This window comes from Neomonachus schauinslandi, chromosome 15 (genome assembly GCF_002201575.2).
Source record: "Neomonachus schauinslandi chromosome 15, ASM220157v2, whole genome shotgun sequence".
Classification (NCBI taxonomy): domain Eukaryota; kingdom Metazoa; phylum Chordata; class Mammalia; order Carnivora; family Phocidae; genus Neomonachus; species Neomonachus schauinslandi.
In genome coordinates, this window is record NC_058417.1 from 39,413,898 (window position 1) to 39,438,677 (window position 24,780).

The 24,780-nt window shown below is 40.2% G+C and overlaps 1 protein-coding gene and 1 pseudogene across 1 annotated transcript in view; both read left to right on the forward strand.

The window, feature by feature from the left end:
• Nucleotides 1-24,780, forward strand: part of LOC110573273 (signal transducer and activator of transcription 5B) — an 871,639-nt gene that overhangs the window by 22,312 nt on the left and 824,547 nt on the right. The window lies entirely within an intron of this gene.
• On the forward strand, nucleotides 14,565-15,041 carry LOC110573254 (annotated as a pseudogene).

Consider the following 24,780-nt stretch of genomic DNA (forward strand, 5'->3'; position numbering starts at 1 on the left):
CATATGCATACACCATAATAGCAACACCACAGTTGAGGTAACATATATTATCTGTCATCTCCAAAATACTTTTTTGTCCTCTTGGTCTGTGTATAGTGTATGGTAAGAACACTTAGCATGTGATCTACCCTCTTAATACGTTTTTTAATGCACCATATTATATTGTTAACTATAGATGCATTGTTGTTCTATAGATCTCTAAAACTTATCCTGTATAATTATAACTTTATATTATTGAGCAACCACCCATTTCCTCATTCCCCCTGGAAACCACAATGTTATTCTCTGCTCCAATGAACTTGAGTATTTTAGATACCTCATAGAAGTGCAATCATGTAGTATTTATTTGTCCTTCTGTGACTTACTTCACTTAGCCTAATGTCTTCTAGGTCCATCCATATTGTTGCCAGTCATGGGATTTCCTTAGCTTTTAAAGCTGAGTAATATTCCTTTGTGTGGATATATCACATATTTTAAATCCATTTTTCTGTCAGTAGACATTTGCATTGTTTCCATATCTTGGCTATTGTGAATAATGCTGTAATAAACATGGGAGTGCAGTTATCTCCTCAAGATCGTGATTTCATTTCTTTTGGATATATACCCAAAATAGGATTGCTGGTTTGCACAGTAGGTCTATTTTTCATTTTTTAGGGACCCCCCCATACTGTTTTCCATAATGGCTGCACTACCTTGCATCCCAGCCAACAGTATACAGGGGTTTTGATTTCTCCACATCCTTGCCCATACTTGCTGTTTTGTGGGTCCTTTTACAGATGTGTGGTTGTATTTTATTTTTCTCCAGAACTCAGCTTTAGGACTTCTTGGGGGCAGTTGGCTGCAGAGATAATTAGAAGCTCTCTATCCAGCTGTATCTAAAGGTTCAGGTCCCTCAACTTCTGCTTTGTTGGGCTTCTAACTTTGATTTCTTATCTTTCTGATTTTATCAGGTCATGTTGACTCATCTCTATTTCCAAGTTTTACTTGTCAACCCAAGTTAGACTGCCCAGTGTCCTCATGTTTTACTCTAATTCATACCTTCCTATCTTGCTGTCTCTTTTAATTGCTGGCCTCTGAAGATGCCTTGTATTCTCCTGCTTCATTATTCAAATTGTTGATCAGATTTCACACTATAGGTCTTTATTTCCAAGAAAGAAGACAAAAGATGAATATCCAGGTTAAACAATATCAACCTATATATTCATTCATAGTAGGGTTGGAGTAAAAGCTTAAAGGATACAAAATTCCCAACTAAATGACTAGCTGACTAGTGTTTCAAAAAAATGAGGGTACTGCCAGTTCATCGAATGGCTCCTTATATACATTTTTCCCCTTGAGGATCAAGGGACCCCAGGGAAGGAGGAGAACACTGGAAAATCCTGTCTTTGAATTATGTTCTTTGAAATATATGTCATTTTTAACTTTAGGATGGTTTTTGAGTAGTCATTTCTTTCCTTGGACTGGCCTTTCTGAGAACAGAACCATGGATATCTCAACTTTGTTGAGAGTCTTTGTATAAAATATGTTCATCAAGGATTTGGAGCCCGTGAAGTTGGGGGAGATTGTATATATTGAATGCCAGAATCATGGTTCCAAATGATTTAGACATCCTTGCACAAGAGACTAAATCTAACAAGTTGAAATCTCAGAGCCTTTCTTAGATCTAAAAGAGTAGGTACCAATGCAACATGGCACGTGAGATTGAGGAGGAGTAGATATATCTAAATTTCTTGGGAGAATTTATTTGAACTGCCAACACAACTGAAGGTTGTATTTACCCTCAGTACCTCTTCCCTGGGTATAATATTATTACCAAAATGACCCATGTTATGCCTGGTATTGGGTAGCAAAAGAGATTAAGAACTGCTGGTCTGCAGATAGCCACCAGACTGCTACAAGAGAAGATTGAAGCAGTTTGTAATGAAAAAGACATAGGTGTTTACATGATAGTAACCTCAGTACAAGTCCACACTTAGTGCCATTAAACTCTGAATGCAAACATTGATACATTAATGCAAGTGTGATATGTAAAAAGGAAGAAGATACAGTTTCACTTCTGTGAGCATTCAGAACACATCTCAAAATGTGTTCAATTCTGGCTTACATTAGAGGAATAGAGATGAGTTGCAGTATGTTAAAAGTAAAATTGCTAGGATGGTGACATTGTGGTCAACGAAGAACAGATGAAAAAGCTTGGGAAAATTAGCCTAAAGAAAAATGGAGCCTCTATTTAAATTGGTTTAAGTAAATTCATGGATTATAATTTACTAAGGACTCTCTTTTTTGGTAGCAGTTGTAATCCATAGCTCTCATGTTATACATATTAGGTTCAAAAATATCTCCCTTTCAACCTTTTCTTGTTTCTGCTGAAACTGAATTATGGTCTGGATAAAAATCTCATTGGCAAATGCCAATTTAATTTTTTGTTGTAGGGTTCCCTGAGAACATATACTACTGGGTGGTACAAAAAGACAGCAATATACATTGAACATTTCATTAATAAGAAATAATGAGAGATGAGCAATATTAGTGCCTTCCAATGCTAAAAAGTTTTATTTGGGAACCTCAAGAAATTCCACATGATGGGGTGCCTGAGTGGCTCATTTGGCTAAGTGTCTGACTCTTGATCTTAACTCAGGTCTTGATCTCAGGGTGGTGAGTTCAAGCCCCACATGGGGCTCCACGCCCAGTGTGGAGCCTACTTTAAAAAAAAAAAAAAAGAAATTCTACATGAAAATGGATTCCATAGAGAAACATTAAAAAGAAAAAACCTAGAAGGGGAACATTTGAAGACTTTCATATTTGGAATCAGAATTAGGAATCCTAAAACAACTGCAGAATCTAACTATAAATTCTGATTCATTGGCAATAAGATATTTCTACAAAAGAGAATAAATAATATAGAGACTAGAGGTTTCTAAATCAGTCCATGGGTCTGTTTGTAAGTTCATGACATTAGGAAGTGCCAGGTGTTTTGTTAAATTAGATGCTTTCTTCCTGGACTGAAGGGTGGGGGCAAATAAGTTTGAGTCTAGAGCAGGATGTTCAGCAGCAAGAACCACCATAGCAGCTGGGGCGGCAGCAAGTTGTTCTACAGCAGGTGGTCTGGCAGCAGGAGGGGCGGCAGCAGCTAGGGATGCAACAGTTAGGCCTGCAGCAGCTGGACCCACGGCAGCTGGAACCACAGCAAGAGGGGTGGCAGCAGGTGGTCTGGCAGCAACTGGGGCAGCAGCAGCTGGACACACAGCTGCCGGGGCGGCAGCAGGTGGTCCTGCAACAGGTGGTCTGGCAGCAGCTGGGGTGGCAGCAGGTCTCCTGGCCACAGCCCTGGTCAGAGCAGACAGAGCCACAATAGGAGTCGACCATGGTGTCAGAGGGTGGAGGTTCTGGGTGGGTTTCCAGGAGAGTATTCCTTGAATCTGGAAGTTTTCCTGCTCCAGGTTCCCCTTTATATCCTGCTGAGGGAGCTCTATTCTTGTTATTGCTTACCCTAATAAGTAAGCAATTGTTAAATTAGGTAATTATATTTTCGAAGCTGGTTGGAAAACGTTTCCTTTGCCTGATAGATTAGGATTTATCTCATTAACCCTTCCCCCATCACATCTTGGCTGTCTTCCTTTGTATGAATTATCTTGGTTCAGATTCTAAACTGAATGTGTTGACTCTCACTCCATCTGCTCTTTCCTCCTGAATCATCCCTGCTGATTCTGTCCTTGTAGGCATCATCTATGTTTACAGATACTGAAGTTCCTTCCAGAGAGCAGTTGCCATGTGAACCTTGACATGGAGTAATCTAGGTTTCACTCTTCCCCACCTGTGGGTCTTATCATGCCTACAATATTTGCAGCATTCCTTGTGAAAAAAGATATAGTCACAGGTTCAATCGAGATAATAAGAAAATTACAGAAGAATGGAATCTTAACCTGGGAAATCAAGGTAAAATCCACTAGTGTGATCACTTGTTATAAAAAATGATTGGGGGCACAAATAGAATCCTCAAGACACTCAGACTGTGTTCTCATCTTATTTCTTGGACTTGAAAATATTGGTAGATTTCCTGTTTTTAAAGAACAAACATGTGTCTGGAATGGATATAGACCTTCAGGAATCACTGCTGGAATTGATAACAGAGCTCTTGTATGTAAAAAATTTATACTTACATACAAAACAATATACAGTGTAGCCTCAATTATGCAAGAAATATTGAAATTACAAATATTAATTATATTGACATTTAATTATATAAATTAAAAATATTGACATTAATAGTAATTATTTCTGGTTGATGGACTTAAGGAAATTGTTAATTTTCTTCTTAACACTTTTATCTTCTACTTTTTCTTTGATGACTTGTTTTTCATTTGTAAGCAAAAAAAATTAAAGAAAACTTTGTCATGTAACTATACCACTATCTAGAAATCTCTAATGTGACCCTCTGGGGCTGGGAGTTGAAAGGTACCAGACCAGGATAATGCTGTCAGTGAGGAAGAATTTCCTTTTCCCTTTAAGGTCCTTCTAGCTGGACTAAGAAACAAATTGACATGAAACAGATTAACAGGAGAAAATCAATTTTAATAGCATACATAGGGGGAATCCACACACACATTGAAATTCCAAAGACCATAAGGCAACATGATGCTTATATGAGGACACAAAGGGGAGAAAGACCATTAGCAGGAAGGTGAGAGGAGATGTTTAGAAAACAAAGGTTGCCCTATTTTATAGATAAGTTTTTTAGGTGAAGAGGAATCACCATTAATACCTCTCTTTCTGATATAAGCAGGCAGTTGAGGGGAAGATAAAGAGCTTTTCCTGAATTTGCTGGGTTTTGATTGCCTTTAACTGAAAATAATGTTCATGCCAAAGTGGCCCATTTTGGGGCAGCCTGCCCTTAGCATCTGTACTTCTCAGCATCATCCAAGTCTCAGCTCAGATCATCCCCTCCACAAGAGAAGCCACCCCCCAACCTCACAATCGCAAGAACGTTCCAGTCTCTCTCACCATACTGTACTCTGTTTTTTAATTGTCTTCCTAGCACTTATCTTTATTTGAAATCACCATGTTCATTCTTGTGCTTATTGTCAATGTTGCCCTTCTAGAATGTCAACTCTTGGTGTTATGTGCTCAGTTGCATGAACAGTGCATGGTATATAGAAAGCCTTCAGTAAGTACTTAATGAATGAATGAATAAATGTAGCACATGATTCCATGGGGGCAGGGGCATGGTATGTTTGTATACATATTTAAACATAGAAATATTTCTATAAACATGGGAAAAGGTCAGGAACAATATCCATCAGTTTAATTTAGGGATGGGAGGAAAAAGTCATTAGGGAGACTTTTACTTTGTACTTTATAATATTTTTGAATGTTGGGATTATTAAAGATACTTTTGTCTTCTTTTTGGTATGTTTCAAATAAAATCAAGTTTTAAAATGAACAGGAGATTTGGCTTAGCCAAGAAACGTATCTTATGAAATATAGTTTCTTTTATGACCTCTGCCAGATTTTGTGTGACATTGCCAGGCTTGGGGCAAGGCCTCATGATAAAAGGCTACTGACTCCCTGGTGCCCTTAGGATGTATGCCAAACTTCTTAACATGGCATCAGCACCCTTCACACACCTACTTTCCCAACCCCATCTCCAGTCACTCTCTCATCTTCCTCATTGCCCTAGGCTCTAGTCCACACTTTTCAGATTCCATCCTTTGCAGTTCTATCCAATGCCCTGGAAAACCTACTCCTTATTTTCTACCTAGCAAGAACCTAGCTCAGATGCCACTCTCTTATACCTTCTCTTGCTCCTTCAAACAGTTATTTGGTGTTAGTCCCTTGATATTCCCATAGAGTACAATCCATCCTGGCTATGGAGCTGCAACCATGTTGTTCTTCTTTGAATTCTCCATATCTAGCAAAGTCCTTAGCACATAGTAGGTACTCAATAAAAGGTTTTGGAGCTTGAGAAAACATTTAAACAATGTTAAAGATCTTTTAAATTATATTATGATACTAAGTTATAAAAGTGTCTCCATAGAAACAATATAATGAAATTTCACTAATTCAAAAACAAGAAGGCAGACTGGTCTAATTTGGTTGACTAGAGCTTTTAAAAATATTGCCTTTTAGCTACTTTCCAATATATTTAAAGCATAATTAAGAATCATAGCAACTGATGAATCGTTGAACACATCAAAAACTAATGATGTACTGTATGTTGGATAATTGAACATAATAAAAAAATAAAAAAGAATCATAGCTAAAGAATGCTTCTAAGTGGTAAGTTCAAGGGATAGGTACAGAATGATATGATTCACTTGCAATTGGCATTAAGTAGGTCCACACTGAGTTAAATATAACTTCTGTAATTACATTCACCATCTTGATTTGCCTTACAATCATTTTATGGAAGATGCCAAATTTCATGTGGGTGTAGGCCAGGAAAAATTAGCCTGCACATGTCCCTGATGGAATGTGTCCAAATTAATGATATTTTATTGTGTGAAGGTCATAGCAAGAGATTTAAAGGTTGTAGGAGACATTCAGGACAAACTTAGGAACTTGATAATCATGCTAAATTTCTAGCCTGCCCCCCAAAGATGTAGAAAATATTAGGTCACAGGAATTTGCATTTTTAAATGAATACCCCAGGTCCTTCTGATAACAGGCGGTCCCTGGACATTTCATTGTTCAGGATCTGGGTAGAGAATGGTATCAGAAAAATCAGATTATAATGAGCTTTAATGCTCACTTCAGTAGAGTTAAATGAAAACCCATAAATTAGGGAAGAATTAGAGAATTTTGCCAGTTCAGTGTTCTTTTTGTGCTAGTACTGAAATATAACATTTCTGATCTACTTTTTCCCCACTTATGCCACCTTCTTAGTATTTTATTCATATTATTCATATTGGTGTGAATTTCTTGTTTTAACCTAATGATTTTCAAACCTTTTTTTAAAAAAAAAGATTATTTACGAGAGAGAGTGTGTGCACCTGTGTGCATGTCAGGGGGGAGGGGCAGAGGGAGAGGGAGAGAGAATCTCCAGCAGACTACCCACTGAGTGCAGAGCCTGACGCAGGACTTCCCAGGACCCTGAGATCATGACCTGAGCTGAAATCAAGAGTCGGAAACTTCACCGGACTGAGCCACCTAGGCACTCCAGTGATTTTCAAACCTTTAAAGCTTTTTAAAAACTGTTTCCTTACCTTGGAAGTTCACTATATATAAATCCAATAAAATGGAGCCACTTCAGGTGGAGGGAGGCAGTCCATCTCTCAGCCCACAGTCTGGCAGTGTATGAGACACTTCTGACAAAGTCCAAGTGGCTCATTTGGCAAGCTACTGTTGTAGCCAAAAGAGCAAGGCCAGGTGGGTACAGTAATTTATGTGACCCTGATCCCATGTCCCTTTGAAAAAGATGCCAGTAAGTAAGTTTGATGCATATCAGTTCCCCACATATACTGTTCTGAGGGAGGGATGCCTTTGTGAAACGCAGTATCTTGGGTTGGGTGATCTCTAGGAGAGAAAATACCTGTGGTGGGGGTGGGGGAGGTGGAAGGAAGTGAGCCCAGCAGAAACTTCATTATCAAGAGTAATGGAAGGCAAATGAGTTTTCCTTTTGCCCCAGTGTGAATGAAATCTGGGTCTGGTACATGAATGGAGAATAACTCTTGCCCAAAGTTTACAGCTCTTGTCTTCCTGGTTGCCATTCTCTTTAAGCTAGGGTGTAGAAAAAAATGGAGCATTGCTGGTTCATTAAAGAATCAAAGAGATGAGTTTGGTTTGTGTTATCTGGTGCCTTTTTGTTATAAAAATAAGTTTGGAAGTTCTGTTATGTAGTGACGCAGATCTAAATTCTTGTCTGTATCTATATATAAAATGAGTTATTCAGGAGCTAGTTATAAACACAGGGAGGAATGAAGAGTAAGTCTATTTTATTTCTGTAGTGAGAAAAGTAAACAGAATTAAGAAATGGGATAATCAATAGATGAGAACAATAGGAGACAATGTCATCAATAAAAACAGAATTCAGATGAACTACCCTTAGTCATATAAGCCTGGCCAATAACTTCTTTCTTATTGAGTAATGGGAGATGATGTCAAATGCCTGGTAAGAAAGCAACAACCTGGGACTCTTATTTGTCACTTACAGAGTGACTCAGACAGAGTGAGGGTCTTATGGCCAATGTGGGAGAGAAATCAGGGCCTAGACACACAGCCATTGGGACTGATTTGAGTAACATCACCCAGGACGCTGTGTCATGGTGCCTTGAAGGAAAGAAGCTTTTGATTCTGTGATAATGTTGATGGGGAAGGTGTAAGTGTGGGACGGGGCACTCAGCAACAAGAGGATTCGTGGCAGTTGGGGCAGCAGCAGGTGGCACAGGAACAAGTGATCTGGTGGAAGCTGGGGCAGCAACAGCTGGGTACCCAGCAGCTAGGGTGGCAGAAGCCAGACATACCGCATCTAGGGTGGTAGCAGCTGGGGCAGCAGCAGGTCTGGCAGAGGCCGTGGTCAGAGCCCTGGTCAGAGCAGATGGAGCCACAACAGGAGGTGACCATGGTGTCAGAGGGTGGGGTTTCTGGGTGGGTGTCCAGGAGAGTGAGATTCTCGAGTAGAGGTCTTCTCCCAAATTCTGCTGAGGAACTGTCATTATCATGTTCAAGATTCTTCTCTTGCTGTTGTTTGTCATGTTTATTTTTAAAAAGATTTTATTTATTTATTTGACACAGAGAGACAGCCAGAGAGGGAACACAAGCAGGGGGAGTGGGAGAGGGAGAAGCAGGCTTCCCCCTGAGCAGGGAGCCCAATGTGGGGCTCAATCCCAGGACCCCGGGATCATGACCTGAGCCGAAGGCAGCGCTTAATCAACTGAACCACCCAGGCACCCCTTGTTTGTCATGTTTAAAGAGAACTTATCAGACATTGTGATTGTGGCATGATTCTGATAGAGAGTTCACCTTCATGTTTAAAATGGGTGCTTACACAATTTTCTTTCTTTTTTCTTCTTAAATATTTTATTTATTCGAGAAAGAGAGTGAGAGAGAGAGAGCGAGCAGGGGAGGAGAAGAGGGAGAGGGAGAGATAATCTCCAGCAGACTCGATGCTGAGCGCAGAGCCCAATGTGGGGCTCAATCCTAGGACCCGGAGATCATGACCTGAGCCAAAACCAAGAGTCATACACTCAATCAACTGAGCCACCCAGGTGCCCCTGCTTACATAATTTCCATGTAATGGTTTCTTTATCCCCAAAAGCTTAATTTGCCATTCTTTTCTCTTTCAGCAGCATCTCATTTGTTTGTCATACTTTTCACATGTCATTTGATATTCTGAACATAGTTGGAGTCCCTTCCAACTATTTAACCTCTTGTTTTTTTTTTTTTAAAGATTTTATTTATTTATTTGAGAGAGAGAGAGCACATGAGAGGGGGGAGGATCAGAGGGAGAAGCAGACTCCCCGCTGAGCAGGGAGCCCGATGCGGGACTTGATCCCGGGACTCCAGGATCATGACCTGAGCCGAAGACAGTTGCTTAACCAACTGAGCCACCCAGGCGCCCCTATTTAACCTCTTGTATCCAAAAGAGACACAGAGCCACATTTCCTCCTACCAAGACAACGCGTAATATAGACAAAAGCATGAATATGCTATTGCACAAAAAATCAGACCTCAGTCCACTATAGCACTATGGCTGGTGGTAAAATCAGCACAGCATACTTGTAACTTAATGAAGAAGCCAAGAAATATAACCGGGTTTAAGGCATGTAACTTCAAATTTACTTTGTTCAAAATTGGTCATTCTGTCACTTTTCCAAACCAACACCCCAATTATCCAGTCCTATTACAAATTACTGTTAGTCCAAGTTTTCAAGCTAACAAACTTAACAGTTCTCCTTTATTCAAATGATTGTGTATTGATTCTCACTCTGTGCTAGAGCCATTATCAGGATGCAGAACCGGAAGCAAATAATATCCACCCTACCCTTTTGCCACTTGACTCCATTCTGACTCAGTGAACAGCAGCAGATTAATTTGATAGAATGAATTGGTAAAACCATTGTCCATATGCTGGGTCTGTAAACAGGATTTATTCACCTTTGTAGTAGCCCAGATTAGGACACTTCAGCAACAGAGGCACCAGAAGTACTAGCCACAGTTAAGTCAGAGGAAATGAAGCTACATCAGGAGCCACATTGTTGTCACTGAAAGGAAAAGGCTCTTTCTTTCAAAAGCTTACAAATGTAGAAATTGCTAAGTATCCAAAATATTATGCTTTGCTCCATTGACACACAGGATGGAGTAATTGTCCCTTTTGTTCCCGCACAAATACATTTGTATGTTTATTTTTATTTTTTTATTGAAGTATGATTAACATACAGTGTTATTAGTTTCAAGTGTACAATATAATGATTCAACAATTCTACACATTATTCAGTGCTAATCATGGTAAATGTACTCTTAATCCACTTCATCTATTTCACCTGCCCCCACATCCACCTCCCCTCTGGTAACCACCGGTTTGTTCTCTGTATTTAAGAGTATGTTTTTTTCATTTGTCTCTTTTTTCTTTGTTCATTTGCTTTGTTTCTTTTATTCCACACATCAGTGAAATCATATGGTATTTGTCTTTCTCTTACCTCCCTTAGCATTATACCTTCTAGGTCCATTCATGTTGTTGCAAATGGCAAGACCTTGTTCTTTTTTATGGCTGAGTAATATTCCATTATATATATATATATATATATATATATATATATATAAATATATATAAATGTATGTATATATACACACACACACATACCATAACTTCCTTACCCATTCATCTATTGATGGGTACTTGGGATGCCTCCATATCTTGGTAATTGTAAATAATGTTGTGATAAACATGAGGGTACATCTATTTTTTCAGATTATTATTTTCATTTTCGTTGGGTAAATAACTGTAGTTATTTAAATTATTAAATTTAATTTAAATTATTAAATAATTTAAATTATTAAAATTTAAATTTAAATTATTAAAAATAATTCTATTTTTAATTTTTTGAGGAACCTCCAGACTATTTTTCACAGTGGCTGCCCCAGTTTGCATTCCCACCAAAGGTGCGTGAGGGTTCCTTTTTCTCCACAGCCTGACCATCACTTGTTATTTATTGTCTTTTTGATTCTAGCCATTCTGACAGGTGTGAGGTGATATCTCATTGTGCTTTTGATTTCCATTTTCCTAATGATCAGTGATGTTGAGCATCTTTTCATGTATCTGTTGGCCTTTTGTATGTCTTCTTGGAAAAATATTTATTGGCATTTGTTTTTTTAAACTGCAATTCAAAGCAAAATATTTTAGTTGTCAGACTTCTTTGAAACCTTTCTCTTTACCATTAAATGTAAATATTCTATCCCTAGAGCAGGTTTGTTATCAGCTCTGTTAATAGATTTGGAGCTCAGCACAAAAAAGACTAAGTCAGTTATACTCAAATCAGTACCCTGTTGCAGAAAACAAGATACCTAATGAAGTTGCTTGCTATTAATAGATTTATTGGTTATTGAATTTTGTGACACATATGAACACCTTGTGAAAATATGGCTTTAGTTACAAATGTGTTAAAATATGTTTTGAATACAGCATCCTTTCCTGATTAAAACTCTTCAGAGTATAGGGATAGAGGGAACGTTCCTCAAGTTCATAAAAACCATCTATGAAAAGCCCACAGTGAATATAATTCTCAATGGGGAAAAGCTGAGAATCTTTCCCTTAAGATCAGGAACATGGGGCGCCTGGGTGGCTCAGTTGGTTAAGCGACTGCCTTCGGCTCAGGTCATGATCCTGGAGTCCCGGGATCGAGTCCCGCATCAGGCTCCCTGCTCAGCAGGGGGTCTGCTTCTCCCTCTGCCCTCTTCCCTCTCGTGCTCTCTGTCTCTCATTCTCTCTCTCTCTCAAATAAATAAATAAAATCTTAAAAAAAAAGGAACATGACAAGGATGCCCACTCTCGTCACTATTGTTCAACATAGTACTAGAAGTCCTAGCAACAGCAATCAGACAACAAAAAGAAATAAAAGGTATTCAAATTGGCAAAGAAGAAGTCAAAATCTGTCTTTTTGCAGATGACATGATACTTTATGTGGAAAACCCAAAAGACTCCACCCCCAAATTACTAGAACTCATGTGGCAGGATACAAAATCAATGCACAGAAATCAGTTGCTTTCCTATACACTAACAATGCAACTGTAGAAAGAGAAATTAGGGAATCGATTCCATTCACAATAGCATCAAAAAACATAAGATACCTTGGAATAAACCTAACCAAAAAGATGAAGAAACTACATATACTCTAGAAACTACAGAACACTTATGAAAGAAATTGAAGAAGACACAAAAAGATGGAAAAACATTCCACGCTCATGGATCAGAAGAATAAACATTGTTAAAATGTCTGTGCTGCCCAGAGCAATCTATACTTTCAACGCCATCCCAAAGTACCAATGGCATTTTTCACAGTGCTGGAACAAACAATCCTAAAATTTGTATGGAACCAGAAAAGACCCTGAATCGTCAAGGAAATATTGAAAAAGAAAAAGCTGGGGGCATCACGTTGCCTGATTTCAAACTATATTACAAAGCTATGATCACCAAGACAGCATGGTACTGGCACAAAAGCAGACACATAGATCAATGGAACAGAATAGAGAGCCAGATATGGACCCTCAACTCTATGGTCAAATAATCTTCCACAAAGCAGGAAAAAATATCCATTGGAAAAAAGACAATCTCTTCAATCAATGGTGCTGGGAAAATTGGACAGCTATATACAGAAGAATGAAACTGGACCATTCTCTTACACCATACACAAAGATAAACTCTAAATGGGTGAAAGACCTCAATGTGAGACAGAAATCCATAAAAATCCTAGAGGAGAACATAGGCAGTAACCTCTTTGACATCGGCCACAGCAACTTCTTTCAAGACACGTCTCTAAAGGCAAGGGAAACAAAAGTGAAAATGAACTTTTGGGACTTCATCAAAATAAAAAGCTTCTGCACAGCAAAGGAAACAGTCAACAAAACAAAGAGACAACCCATGGAATGGGAGAAGATATTTGCAAATGACACTACTTATAAAGGGCTGGTATCCAAGATCTATAAAGATCTTCTCAAACTCAGCACCCAAAAAACAAATAATCAAGTCAAAAAATGGGCAGAAGACATGAACAGACACTTCTTCAAAGAAGACATACTAATGGCTAACAGACACATGAAAAAAAATGTTCAACATCATTAGCTATCAGGCAAATTCAAATCAAAACCACATTGAGATACCACCTTACACCAGTTAGAATGGCAAAAATTGACAGGGCAAGAAACAACAAATGTTGGAGAGGTTATGGGGAAATGAGAACCCTCTTACACTATTGGTGGGAATGCAAGTTGGTACAGCCACTTTGGAAAACAGTGTGGAGGTTCCTCAAAAAGTTAAAAATAGAGCTACCCTACAACCCAGCAATTGCACTACTGGGTATTTACCCCAGGGATACAGATGTAGTGAAAAGAAGGGCCACATGCACCCCAGTGTTCATAGCAGCAATGTCAGCAATAGCCAACCTGTGGAAAGAGCCAAGATGCCCTTCAACAGATGAATGGATAAAGAAGATGTGGTCCATATATACAATGGAATATTACCCAGCCACCAGAAAGGATGAATACCCAACATTTGCATTAACATGGATGGAATTAGAGGAGATTATGCTAAGTGAAATAAGTCAAGCAAAGAAAGACAATTATCATATGGTTTCACTTATATGTGGAACATAAGGAATAGCATGGAGGACGTTAGGAGAAGAAAGGGAAAAATGAAGGGGTAGAAATCAGAAGGGGAGACGAACCATGAGAGACTGTGGACTCCGGGAAACAAACTGAGGGTTTTACAGGGCAGGGGAGTGGGGGGATGGGATAGCCCGGTGATGGTTATTAAGGAGGGCACGTATTGCATGGAGTCCTGGGTGTTACACGAAAACAATGAATCATGGAGCACTACATCAAAAAATAATGATGTACTGTATGGTGCCTAACATATAAAAAAAAGAAAAATAAAATAAAATTTAAAAAAATGTTTTGAATTCATCACTTTTGTTTCATTTACCATCAGAAGTATATTCTAAAATAGGTAGTCCCAAAGAAAAAAGTAGGTGGTGACAATGGTTCTGAATTCTCCAAATTAACTTGAATTGTCAGGTAACCAGAGGATGTATTCTATCTTGAAAATGATGACTCATAGTTAAATTATGTTATTATTGTCCATTGCCTCTTCCATTTCTAGAAATAAGTTCCTAAGAGTTATCTATTAACTAGGAGAATAATCCCATTATTTACATTCAGAAGTTCATAATCTTTAAGGAACTCTTCCTCCTTGGGCAATTTTCCATGGATCTAGAAAATCATAAATAACACCAGGAAAATTCTGATCATTGGTTCCATATTTCAGAACTAGTGTATGAAAGGCCTAATAAAGATGATGATTTCAGATCTTAAAATTTTGACTCTCCACAGAAAACCAACTCCTTACACCTGAGACCATGAGTCACTCTTGCTGTTCTACTTGCTACCAGCCTATGTGCTGCAGGACTACCTGCTGCCAGACCGCCAGCTGTGGGACGGGTAGCTGTGGAAGAAACTGCCTCAGGTCCAGCTACTGCCAGCCTCACTGCCCCCAACATGCAATCAAACTACCTGCTGCAGGTCCACCTGCTCCCAGCTCAGCTGCTGTGAGTCCAGTGTCTATGGACAAATGTACTGTGAGTCCAGCTCTTGCCAGCCAGCTTGCTAGGCACCTGTATACTATAGGAGAACCCTACCTGCTGTTGCCTGCCTGGATGCCTAGCCCAGGACTGTGGATCCAGCTGCTGCCATCCTTGCTGCCTCCCACCTGCTACAACACTGCCTGCTGTAGGACCACCTGCTGCCATCTTTGCTATGTGTCCAGCTGCTGCCAGCATTCCTACTGCTGATTGCCTCACCAAGAACCACCATCTGCACAAAGCACTGATTTGCCATTTGGGAAACAAACACACTGCCTAACATTGCTGAAAGCCAGCATGCAATCGCCAACATTTCTGCCACTCATCTGCCTGTTGACAAGCTTGTGAGTAAGCTTTATGAAGTGTGGACCACTTATCCCTTCTTCCTTCATCTTATGAATTATTATTCTCTTCTTTCTTCTTCTTATGGATTACGTGTCACCTTCATGCATCCTGATTTGGAGTCATGATCTTTGCCTTGATACCACAGTCAAGATCTTCAGCCTCTCCCTATCAGTAACTTAGAGAAACAAATCCTCATGCCTTGGCACAGGTGTCTGCCATGACCAAAAGTCTGGGCATCATGTTTCCTTTGTGCGTGTCCTCAGTCCTTGTATCCTGTTTTCTCCCTTGCATGATCCCTTGGAAGCCTTCCCTCCAGGGCAGGGGGATCTCACCTCTATTTCTTAATAAACCCTGTACCGTTCTGCATCCCATATGGTGTTCGTGTCCTTGTATGGCATTTGCAACATAACGATGTATATACACAGGTCACATACCACATGCATTATCCATTTGGAGCCTCACACACTCCCCCACCAATTCACAGTTCCATTTGCAGATGAGGAAATCTTGGGACGTCCTGTCATAGAGCTGACAGGGACACACTCGAATGCCAGGCTGCGTCTCCTGCCCTTGCTGAAGGGCACTCCCATTCCCATCTGCAGGCGAGTTAGGCACCGCCCTGGGCCTGAGCACCAGCAGGATGTTTGTTTGAGTGTCTTCGTGGACTGCGGAAGTCTTGTTCTCCTATAGGTGCTGGTGATATGTGGGACAAAGTGGTAGACATCCATGTCCTACCACTCAGTGACCCGCAGCCCCATGGGAGGGCTGCGGGCCCTGCCCTTTAGAGCTCTTGGGAACACAGGGACCCTTTCGTGGCTTTGGGTGCCATCCAGCCCGTCATGCACTCCTCTGCCTCAGAGATAGGTGAGCCTGCCGTGGCCTCATCACTGAGGGCCGTGCCTGCACATGCACATCTTGTGGGGCCATGGAAGTCCCCTTCAGGTTGGGCCTCCTGGTCCTTAGGACCCATTGACAGAGTAGAGAGGTATGAGGCAGTTTTCTGCCAAACACATCAGGCCCCCCAACTGGAAGGTGATTTGGCATCGTGATCCACATGTTCCCAAGAAAAGTAAGGATGGGCGATGTCAGGGACCAAGAGCCCGTGCAGTGGGCATGTAGGATGACTTGGAGTAATCCATGGCTCTGAACCATCTAAGGGAACCAAACAACATCCAGCATTTGGGGAAGGAACTGTGAAGCATTCCAGGGAAATAAAGATGCGTGTTCTGTGGTTGGGGGAGGTGAGATGAATGTGACGAAGAAGAAAGAGAAAAGAGTGTGGGCATTCATAGGAGTCATGATAGACACAAGGCTGGTGCACTCAGGGATGTGAGGCTTGATTTAGGCTCTGAGAAGAAGAGCCAACTTAGGCCCTGAGTCACCTCCCGGGAGCAGTGGAGGGACCTCTGATGATCTAGGAAGGCTCCAGTCCAGGGCACACACCAGCATTGGAAACTAGCTATCCAGGAGGCTCTGGACAGCCTGCCAAGACCAGTCTTGCCTCTTGCTGGTCCTTAAGAGCTGGGTGTTTCAGTGACAGGATGAAAAATTGACATGACTTGTATTTCCTACTATTTGCTGGTGTTGACTAAATGCTTCATGTACATTTTCTTTAATTCTTGAAGGAATTTTTTTCTTTCAAGTTTTTATTTAAATTCAAGTTAGTTAGGCATGTATTGAATGCAGCACTGAGTGTTATATGCAAACAATGACTCATGAAACACTACATCAAAAACTAATGTAATGTATGGTGATTAACATAACATAATAAAATTTTAAAAATTCAAGTTAGTTTACATATAGTGTAGCATTAATTTCATGGGGAGAACCCTGTGATTCATCAGTTGCATATAACACCCAGTGCTCATTACCCAAGTGCCCTCCTTAATGCCCATTACTCAATTACCCCATTCTACCATTCACCTCTCCTCCACCAACCCTCAGTTTGTTCCCTGTATTTAAGAGTCTCTTATGGTTTGGCTTCCTCTCTTTGTTTATCTTATTTTAGTTTTCATTCCCTCCCCTTATGTTCATCTCCTTTATTTCTTAAATTCCACATATGAGTGAAATCATATGGTATTTGTCTTTCTCTTGACTTATTTCATTTAACATAATAAACTCTAGTTCCATTCACATCATTGCAAATGGGAAGATTTAATTCTTTTTTTTTTTAAAGATTTTATTTATTTGACAGAGAGAGATACAGCGAGAGAGGGAACACAAGCAGGGGGAGTGGGAGAGGGAGAAGCAGGCTTCCTGCTGAGCGGGGAGCCCGATGCGGGGCTCGATCCCAGGACCCTGGGATCATGACCTGAGCCGAAGGCAGACGCTTAACGACTGAGCCACCCAGGCGCCCCGATTTAATTCTTTTTGATGGCTCAGTAATATTCCATTATATATATATACATACAACATTTTCTCTATCCATTCATCATTTGATGGGCATTTGGGCTTTTTCCATATTTGGCTATTGTGGATTGTGCTGCTGTAAACATTTGGGGGTATGATACTCTTCAAATCAGTATTTTGTATCATTTGGATAAATATCTAGTAGTGCATTGCTAGGTTGTAGGGTAGCTCTATTTTTAACTTTTTGAGGAACCTCCATACTGTTTTCTAGAGTGGCTGCTCCGGTTTGTGTTCCCACCAACAGTATAAGAGGATTTCCCTTTTTTGCATCCTCACTAACATTTGTTCTTTCCTGACTTGATAATTTTAGCCATTCTGACAGGTGTGAGGTGGTATCTCATTGTGATTTTGTTTTGTATTTCCCTGATGCCAGGTGATGTTGAGCATTTCTTCATATTCCTGTTGGCCATTTGTATGTCTTCTTTGGCGAAATGTCTGTTCATGCCTTCTGCCATTTCCTGACTGGCTTATTTGTTTTTTGAGTGTTGAGTTTGAGAACTTCCTTACAGATTTTGGATACTAACCTTTATCCAATATGTCATTTGCAAATATCTTCTCCCATTCCACAGGTTGCCTTTTAGTTTTGTTGACTGTTTCCTTTGCTGTGCAGAAGCTCTGTATCTTGATGAAGTCCCAATAGGTAATTTTTGCTTTTGTTTCCTTTGTCTCTGGAGATGCCAAGTAAGAAGTTGCTGTGTCCTTGGGGCCCTGGGGTGGCTCAGTTGGTTAAGTGTCTGCCTTCAGCTCAGGTCATGATCCCAGAATCCTGGGATTGAGCCCTGCATTGGGCTCCCTCCTCAGTGGAGAGCCTGTTTCTCTCTCTGCCCCTCACCCTGCTTGTGATCTCTCTCTCTCTCTCAAATAAGTAAATAAAATATTTTTAAAAATTTGCTGTGTCTGAGGTCAAAGAGGTTGCTGCTCTAGGATTTTGATGGATTCCTGTCTGACATTTAGGTCCCTCATCCATTTTGAGTTTATTTTTGTGTATGGTTTAAGAAAGTGGTCCAGTTTCATTTTTCTGCTGTTGCTGTCCAATTTTCCCAACACCGTTTGTTAAAGAGACTGTCTTTTTTCCATTGTATATTTTTTCCTGCTTTGTTGAAGATTAGTTGTGACCATAGAGTTGAGGGTCCACTTCTGTGTTCTCTGTTCTGTTCCATTTATCTTTGTGTCTGTTTTTGTGTCGGTATCATACTGTCTTGATTACAGCTTTGTAATAGAGCTTGAAGTCCGGAATTGTGATGGCTCCCGCTTTGCTTTGCTTTGCTTTTTCAACATTACTTTGGCTATTCGGGGTGTTTTCTTATTCCATAGAAATTTTAGAATTGTTTGTTCTATCTCTGTGTTATTTTTATAGGGATTGCATTGAATATATAGATTGCTTTGGGAAATGTAGACATTTTAACAATATTTGTTCTTCCAGGGCATGAGCATGGAATGTTTTTCGATTTCTTTGTGTCTTCCTCAATTTCATTCATAACTGTTGTATAGTTTTCAGAGTACAGATCTTTCACCTCTTTGGTTAGGTTTATTCCTAGGTATCTTATAGTTTTTGGTGCAATTGTAAATGGGATAGATTCCTTGATTTCTGCTATTGCTGCGTCATTATTGGTGTGTAGACATGCAGCAGACTTCTGTGCATTGATTTTATATCCTGCGACTTTGCTGAATTCCTCTTTCTGTTCTAGCACTTTTTTGGTGGAGTCTTTTGGGTTTTCTACATAAAGTATCATGTTGTCTGTGAAGAGTGGAAGTTTGACTTCTTACTTGCCAGTTTGGATGCCTTTTATTTCTTTTTGTTGTCTGATTGCTGAGGCCAGGACTTCTAGTGCTATGTCAAACAACAGTGGTGAGAGTGGACTCCCCCTCTTGTTCTTGACCTTAGGGTGAAAAGCTTTCAGTTCTTCCCCATTGAGGATGATATTAGCTGTGGGTCTTTCATATATGGCCTTTATGATTATGGGGTATATTCTTTCTCTACCTACTTTCTTGAGGGTTTTAATCAAGAAAGGATGCTGTATTTTGTCAAATGCTTTTTCTGCGTCTGTTGAGAGGATCATATGGTTCTTTTCTTTTATTAATGTGGTGTATCACATTGATTGATTTGCAGATATTGAACCAACCCTGCAGCCTAGGAATAAATTCCACTTAGTTGTGGTGAATAATTCTTTTGATGTACTGTTGGATTTGATTAGCTAGAATCTTACTGAGAATTTTTGCATCCATGTTCACCAGCGATACTGGTCTGTAATTCTCCTTTTTGGTGAGGACTTTGATTTTGGAATCAAGGTAATCCTGGCCTCATAGAATGATTTGGAAGTTTTCCTTCCATTTCTGTTTTTTGGAACAGTTTGAGAAGAATAGCTCTTAACTATTCTTTGAATGTTTGGTAGAATTCCCCTGGGAAGCCATCTGGCCCTGGACTCTTATTTGTTGGGAGATTTTTGATTACTGATTCAATTACTTTTCTGGTTATGGGTCTGTTCAGATTTTCTGTTTGTCCCTGCTTCAGTTTGGGTAGTTTATGTGTTTCTGGGAATTTATCCATTTCTTCCAGATTGCCTAATTTTTTGGCATATAATTGTTCATAATATTCTCTTAAAATGGTTTTTATTTCTTTGGTGTTGGTTATGATCTCTCCTCTTTCATTCATGATTTCATTTATTTGGGTACTTTTTCTTTTCTTTTTGATAAGTCTGGCTAGGGGTTTACCAATTTTGTTAATTCTTTCAAAGAACCAGCTCCTGGTTTCGTTGATCTGTTCTACTGTTTTATTTTTAATTTCTGTATCATTTATTTCTACTTTAATCTTTATTATTTCCCTTCTCCTGCTGGGCTTAGGCCTTATTTGCTGTTCTTTTTCCAGCTTACTTAGGTATAAGGTTAGGTTGTGTATTTGAGACTTTTCTTGCTTCTTGAGGAAGGCCTTTATCTCTATATACTTCCCTCTTAGGACCACCTTTGCTACATCCCAAAGATTTTGGACTATTTTGTTTTTATTTTCATTTACTTCCATGTATTTTTTAAATTCTTCTTTAATTTCCTGGTTAAACCATTCATTCTTTAGTAGGATGTACTTTAACCTCCATGTATTTGTGGTCTTTCCAAATTTTTCTTATGGTTGACTTCAAGTTTCATAGCACTGTGGTCTGAAAACATGCATGGTATGATCTCAATCTTTTTATACCGGTTGAGGCCTGATTTATGACCCAGTATGTCATCTATTCTGGAGAATGTTCCATGTGCACTTGAAAAGAATGTGTATTCTGCTTCCTTTGGATGAAAGGCTCTGAATATATCTGTGAAGTCCATCTGGTCCAGTGTGTCATTCAAAGCCCTTGTTTCCTTGTTGATCTTCTGCTTAGATGATCTGTCCATTGCTGTGAGTGGGGTGTTAAAGTCCCCCACTATTATTGTATTATTATCAATGAATTTCTTTAAGTTTGTTATTAATTGATTTATATATTTGGCTGCTCCCAAGTTAGGGGCATTAATATTTACAATTGTTAGATCTTCTTGTTGGATAGACTCCTTTATTATGATATAGTGCCTTCTTCATCTCCTATTACAGTCTTTGGTTTAAAATCCAGCATGTCTAATATAAGTATGGCTACTCCAGCTTTCTTTTGATGTCTGTTAACATGACAAATGGTCCTCCAACCTCTCACTTTCAATCTGGAGGTGTCTTTGGGTCTAAAATGAATCTCTTGTAAGCATATTGATGGGTCTTTTTTTTTTTTTTTTTTACCCGTTCTGATACCCTTTGTCTTTTGATTGGAGCATTTAGTCCATTTACATTCAGAGTAATTATTGAAAGATACGAATTTAATGCCATTGTATTACCTGTAAAGTCACTGTTCCTGTAGATTGTGTTCCTTTCTGTTCTGTGTTGCTTTTGGTCTCTCTTTCCCACTCAAAGGGTTCACTTTATTTCTTGCAGAGCTGGTTTAGTGTTCATGAACTCCTATAGTTTTTGCTTGTCTTAGAAACTCTTTCTCTCTCCTATTCTGAATAACAGCCTTGCTAGATAAAGAATTCTTGGCTGCATATTTTTCCCATGTAGCACTTTGAATATTTCCATCCACTCCTTTCTGGCCTGCCAGGTCTCTGTAGACAGGTCAGCTGCTAACCTTGTGTAGTCTACCCTTGTAAGTTAAGGACCTTTTGTCCCTAGTGGCTTTCAGAATTCTCTCTTTATCTTTGTATTTTGCAAGTTTTGCTATGATATGTCATGATGTTGACCTGCTTTTGTTGATTTTGAGGGGAGTTTTCTGTGCCTCTTGGACTTGAATGCCTGTTTTCTTACCCAGATTAGGGAAGTTCTCAGCTATAATTTGTTCAAATACACCTTCTACCCCTTTTTCCTGCTCTTCCTCTGGGACTCTTACAGATATTATTTTGCTTTATGGAATCACTGAGTTCCCAAAGTCTACCTTTATGGTCTAATAGTTTTCTTTCCCTCTTCTTTTTACCTTCATTATTTTCCATAATTTTATCTTCTATATCACCTATTCTCTCCTCTGCTTCTTCAGTCCTCGTGATTATATCCATTGGTATTGCATCTCAGTTATAGCATTTTTTAATTTCAGCTTGACTAGTTTTTAGGTCCTTTATCTCTGCAGCAAGCATTTCTCTGGTGTCTTCTATACTTTTTTCACACCCATCTAGTAGTCTAATGACTGTTGTTCTAAATTCTTTTTCAGATATATTGCTTATATGTGTTTTGAGCAAGTCCTTGGCTATGATTTCTTCTTGAACTTTCTTTTGGGGAGAGTTCCTCTGTCTTGTCATTTAGGCTAAGTTTCTGTCTTTTGCATGTTATGAAAGCTTGTTATGTTTTCTGCACCTGAGAGTAATGTTATATTAAAAAGTGGTCATACACTATCCACAACCTGGCACTTCAGGGAGTGTTTTTGATATATACTGTGTGCACTCTGCTGTTGCATTTGGGCTGCTCTTTCCCACTGGTCAGTCCTCTGCAGAGTTCCTCTTTGCTTGCAGTGGGAAGTGTTTGGATTTTTAACTAGGTGTGCTTTGATTTGTTTGTTAAAATAAGCATGGAAAAAAATAAAGGAAAAAAAAAAAAGCCTGATCCCCAAAAAAAGAAGAGAAAAGGAAATGAAAAAACAAACTAATAAACAAAAAATTATAAGCATGATTCCAAAGGGGAAAAAAAAAAGAAAAAGAAAAAAAATACAGCCTGGTTCTATACCACCAGAACTGAAGATGATGCTTTGAAGCACTGTATGATCAGTAGACTTGGTGCATATGGGGTGCTTCCTGTGCTGGTCGTCTGGGGGAGAGGCCCACTACAATTGCTCAGAGTCAGTCCTGCCCCAGTGAAAATGCACTTGCAGGCAAGTGGGAGAGTCAGTGATGGGGGGAGAGATAGGGTTTGATGTAAGCAGCTCCTACCTCCACTGGGGGCCATGGGGGTGTTCTCTGAAGTCTGACCACGTAGGTAGTGAGGGGAATATGGTGCCACTCCACTCTGTCATCCTTGGGCAGGGGATCTCACAGTAAACCAAGGGCTGTCAGCGTGCCTGGTGCCACAGCTCTCCTGCATTTTATCTTTGGTGCATGGCTGGGATTCAGAACTCCAAATCTTGAATGATCCTGCACTGCACAGATCCACTATTTCCTCTGGAGTAGAGCCTCCCCATCGTGCTGTGTCTAGTGTCCTTTGTCCAAGAAAACAGTCCCATTCCTGTGCAGTGTGCCAAATCTATGGTATAGCACCTAGAAAAGCATCACCAGGTTATCTGCCCTCTGCACAGGTCTCTGTCCCCTACTGATGTAAGGCCATTAGCTGGCACCTGCAGGGTCTTTTGTCCTTAGAGAGGCAATATACCCTCTTCCAAGTGTACTACAGGAAGGGGAGCATTCTTTCCCAGTGGAACCCAGGAGATCCCTACACCAATTTATGCCTTCTCTGGCTAGGCATTCCTTCTCCCCAGGAGCGCGTGCCAAAACTCCCACTTCGTGCACTTCCAAAACCTCAGAGTTTGAGCTCTGCACACTGTTTGCAAAACACCTGTGATACTTGGTTCCCCTTGCTCCCCCAATCCGTGGTCCAGAGAGGTTTTCTTCTTTTTTCTTTTTTTAAAAGATTTTATTTATTTATTTGAGAGAGAGTGGGCATGAGTGGGGCACAGGAAGGGGGAAATGGAGAAAGACAAGCAGACCCCCCACTGAGCCCCCACTGAGGGAGCCCAATGTGGGGCTCAGTCCCAGGATCCAGAGATTATGACCTGAGCTGAAGTCAGAGGCTTAACCGACTGAGCCGCCCCACTTCCCCAGAGAGGTTTTCTTGTGCAAACCCATTGCTGGACTCTTTCAACCCCTCTCTCTTTCTCTCCCCTTTCTCTCCCCATAGACAGGGCTCCCTGCCCTCCATGGCATGATAGTTTTTCTCTTCCCCAATTCACTTCCACACACCTAACACCTGTAATGCTGTCTCCCTTCAACCATGGAGATCCTTCTTCCAATTTATGTCCTGGGTATTCCAAGGGATCAGAACTCAATAGAGCTATGTTTGAGGGGCCAGGAAAGCACGACTTCTCTGCCATTTAACTCTTCACTCCTAATTCTTGAAGTAATTTCAACATAGGTATCAAGGTTCCCATTGTAGGGATGAGGAAATCAAGACTGAGATGGGTAAAGACATGTCAGAGTTTGGTATCTCCCAGAAGCTACTCTGAAGAACAGCATCCAGGCATGTTGTTTCTTTGGGGAAGGCCAATCCCACTGGTTGGAGTGTGGGAAAGTGACACAGGGAAGAAGCACTGTGAGTCCAGCATCCCAGCTTGCAAATGAAGTTTAAACCTGAGAGATGTATCTGAAATGATGTAACACTCTCATTGGGCTTCTCCTAATTCAGCAACAAGGGATCTGGATTCTTTATAAACCAACTCTCCAGAACAATCGGTTGAGCATTTCTGTCAGCGTGGCACCCAGTAAGCAGCGTGACATTCTGCTGTGGCATGAAAACAACCATTAGGCATAAAGATGCGGATCTGACAGGTAGAAATTGTCCCGAACACAGTAAGGTCTGAGATATATGGCTGGCATATTTAAGGCATCATCTATGGTCTATGCTCTTCCCCACTCAGACCCAATTTTTTCTTCTTAATGATGGTGGCCAGGCACAATTTGTACAAGAGGAAGGCAGAGGAGGAAGAAGAAGGAAGAGTGGAGGAGACGGGAGGCAGGGAGAGAGGAAGGTAGACGGAGGGAGGGA